The following is a 4382-nucleotide window of genomic DNA, read 5'->3' as shown; positions in this document are numbered from 1 at the left end:
GTAGAATCGGAAAGAAAAGGGAAAGAAGGAAGGAATGAAAGAAGAAAAACAGGGGCTCTTTCTGTCTCACGGTTTAGGACATTCTTCATCATTTCTTGTGAGTTTTGGAGATGGAATTCCAGGGAAGGTCTGGGCAAAGTCTTGAGTCTATGATCCTTGAGGAGGCTAGAGGATACAACAAGAGTTAGTCACCCAATTAAGTTGAGGGAATTAAACTTGAAGAATTGAGGAGTTGAAAGCTGGGCAGGTTTGGAGGATAACCTAGGGTCGGTTTCCCCATCAAAGGTTTTCACCAGGGCTCGGACGGGATCATGTTCGAGGGTCATCTCATTTAGCCGAGGCACTCTGAATTAAGGGTAAGAAAACTACACTCAGTTTTGTGGTTATGTTGGAACTTAGAATTGCCTATATCTATATGTGATGTCATGAGATGGGATTATGCCATGGGACATGTGATAAACGGCCTAAGAGTGTCAGAATCAATATTTGCGCACAGGATGCGGCTCGGCCACTAGTAGCTAAGGTTAGTCAAATAATCATTGATCTTGGCCTAAGTGAGCCAGAGTCAATGGGTTGAACACTGGGCTCGGCCTAAGCGAGCCGATGACAGTGACTTAAACAGTGAAATGATTATTGATGTTAATCTGATGATTATGGCATGCTCATTGTCTGTATGGCTATTTATTGGTTTGTTGAATGATAGCATTGATTATGTGTATGATGCAGTTTATTAAGTATTTGATTAATGCTATGTGAATTACCTGATTACAGCTATTGATTATGTTATGCATTATAGTTTCTTGCTGGGCCTCGGCTCACGGGTGCTTCATGGTGCAGGTAGAGGCAAGGGTTTGGTTGTTCGACCATGAGTTGGAGTGCTTTAGGGACGAGCTGTATATTGTTCACTGCTCAGCCGCCACGGTCGAGGGTTTGTACAGGGACAGAAACTTAAAATTGTATAATTTTCCATTAGAGTGGCCATGGTCATTTATAACTTTTGGAATTTTTGTAAACATGTCTTTTAAACCTTGTTTTGGGATCCCATGTACTAAGCAATTATTTTAATGAAGATTGTCTATTTATGACCAATATCTTTTAAACTTAACCTGTTTATGATTATTGGATCACGTTTTCGACTATATGACTTGATTAGCAAGTCTTGCACCTTTATAATCACACAATGTAACGGTCTTGGCTACCCAGGGTGTTACAACTTGGTATCAGAGCATCCTAGGTTTAAGGGTTCCTGAAGACTGGCTGGACATGCACACTTGCCGCTGAAGACAAGCTCGACTCAGGGTATTGTAATTGAATATATGAGATTATGTGCTTAAGTGTTTGAATAGAATATGAATGCATTAATTTTTATGATTAATAGGGAGCACGAGATTCTGATAGAGCTTGGCCCTTGACTGTTGTGTGGTGATATTGAGACGTGATTATTAGCATTGCTATTGCATGTGGATGAATGTTTGGATAATGGTTTGTATATTGATTACATGTGGTTAATTGTTTAAAGTGAATTTAAATGCTTAATCTGTTTATTAGTGTATGGGAAGCATGATGAACATGATTACATTTAGTAGCAATGAATTTTTTAGTTAATGCATAATAGCGTAGACTAGTGTTTGTTATGATTTATGTGTATGGTTATTGTGATTGTTTGGACCTGCCCGTGGTATGGTTCTGGATATGAACATCAGGGCTGAGGGGTTTAGTCAGTAATGGCGGATCAATTCAGACTGTTTGTCCTCAGAATGGTTAAATTGACTTGGTGATGATATGGTAGGGATTACAAATGATAGGTAGGGATTGGAACCCTCCATCTGCCCTGAAGGTTGCAGCAAACATTCGCTGGTATGTGGGTAAGCTGTGAGGTCTGATAAAGGAGACTAGATGGGTGAAATAGCGGGTCCTTCTAGGGAAAGAGCTGCTTTGTATAGTGTAACAGTAGGGGCACCAATGTTGGTTGACTTAAAGGTATAGACAATTCAGGAGTGCTACAAGGAAGGCTTTAGAGGCATTACTCTCTAGTTATGAGGAAGTTTTGGATGTGCCCAGAAATTGATTAGAGGGTGAGCATAGTTAATCCCATCCTTGTTTACTTGAAGGTGATAGGATGTGATAGAATGGTGGCGCTAAGTGGTTGTGGCAGAAGAATGCCCGAAAATAGTACTCTGACCCAAGATGTTGTTATAAAGGGTTGAGAGGAATTCAGGCAGTGATTCAACAAAGAGGTTATAAAGACATAGTCTGAGCTACAGAGACCTATAAGTTTATGAACTTGGTTGAGAATGGTAAGGAAATGACAATGTATGTCAGTGAGCTATTGGGTTGGTCGATTCGTTTGGGAGACTGATATAAGCAGATGTAGCTGGAGATGATGAATCATTTAGGGATTTAACTCCGGGATGACCTAGAGCATTAGGGCTGCTCCGGTGCATGAGTTTTTCATCGGTTCTTGGGCAGCAGTGACGACCATGGTATTTGAGATATAAGGAATGAAGTTTGGAGCGTGAGTGTCGAAGGGCAGGAAATGCGGATGATGGTGTTTTCATTGGTGGAACTTGGTCAGGGCAGATACTTAGTAACCGGGATAGAAGAGCCTCTGATAGTCCATTGTCTCTTGGTTTGATGGGAAGGGGTATAGTTTACAGGATAGGCATCAGGACAGTGATGAGGCTTAGTGAAGTTAGTTAGTACGCACGAGGAGCAGGAGACGCCGACTGGAAAGATGTCAGATAAGGGCACATTATCTCTATGAAATGGTTCAGTACGTTAGGGTCGATTAGGGATTGCCCATGAGTAGAGAATGGAAGACTGGAATGTCTTGTTACATTTAAAGCCTGAGGATAGTTCCTCGGAAGTGATCAGTTGAGTTGATAGTCCTCACTCTTGGTGTATAACGAGCTGGAAGAGTTCGGCGTTGCATATCTTCCAAGAAAGATTCCTACATGAAGAACATGCCTCAAGGTTGTTATACAAGTAGCTGTAGATATTAGTGTTTGTTGGGGATGAATTAGAAACTTCTAAGAGAAGAGTTGGAATGCAACTATTAATGAGGTTCGTGGCGAAAGTAATTGAGCTCGTCATATGAGAGCTTTGTGATAACTTGGGTGAGAGCTAATTTGTTAAGAGACAACCATGCAATGCGAGGGACATCACTTGAAGTATATAAATTGGATTGAATGGAAACTGAAGTGGTCAATAGGAATTCGGATGGGTATGCAAGGATTTGTTGAGTACTCTTCAGGAGTCAGCTAAGGACAGATTCGTTGTTAGGGACAATGTGAAGAGTGGTATTAGCTGGCAGAAAGAATTACTAGTTCAACAGAAGGAGTAACTGGCTTAGGGATGGATTAGATAGAGCATTGTATTGTGGAATTCGTTGTCATCGTCTATTAAGGATGAGGAGTTTCAAATGCCTGGCTACAAGACAGGACAATGTCTTCAGGAATTGATCTTCGATCTGGTTATTACCAGCTGAGGATCAAGGAAAAAGACATTTTAGGAATTATCACTTGTACCAAGTGGGGTGTATAGGATTACCAGTAGAGACACTTAACTGATTTAAGCTTCAACAACACAGGTAAGTTCAACAAGGTGAGAGTACAAGATGGATATGAATAAGTCACATCTAGGTTCGTTAAGGATGCATTGAACTATCTCCCAGCTGGAAGCAAAATGCGAACGACTACTACACTGATGATACTACGACTAAAGAAGGAGGGTAACAGGTAAGGCTCCAGAAGGTGTCGGTTTCAATTTCGCCAAGGGTATTCAAGATCATGCTATAGGAAGAGAACAAATCAGGTATGAAGAGGTTTAGTCTGAAGCCACAGAGAGATTACTGAAGAACGTCTGAATAGTAAGAAGCACAATGAGACTGGTGAACATGTCATCTACTACATAAGTATCTTTGGAGGACGACCGTATTAGAGATTAGAACGATAAAAGAGCCTAAGGGTAGACTGAATGGACAACTTTGTATTAGATTTTCAGAAGATGGAATTAGGATTGGTTAACACCTCATAGTATAGAAGTCCGTGTGTAACAGATGGTTACATAAGGGTAGTATGAGGGACCTTGACTTTGTTTTAAGAACATGAAATTGTAAGTGGTGCGTCAAGTTTGAGGTGCACCCAGATATAGACTGAAGGGATGATGGATTGAGCCTCGTGGTAGGTGAAAGAATGGGAATGTGGTTGGTGTACAGAGAATGTTCAATTAACGGTGAAGATATAATGTAAGGGATTTGAGCGCTGGTCATCTAAGGAAGAAGAACCCTAAGGCCAGGATCCGGTGGGACTTACTGGGTAATTTACGTTAGAAATCCCTCACTGTACAAGAGGGAAATTAATTTGGAAGTCGATCTCTTACTG

Source organism: Humulus lupulus, chromosome 3, assembly GCF_963169125.1.
Source record: "Humulus lupulus chromosome 3, drHumLupu1.1, whole genome shotgun sequence".
NCBI classification, from domain to species: Eukaryota; Viridiplantae; Streptophyta; class Magnoliopsida; order Rosales; family Cannabaceae; genus Humulus; species Humulus lupulus.
This window is presented reverse-complemented; position numbering follows the sequence as displayed.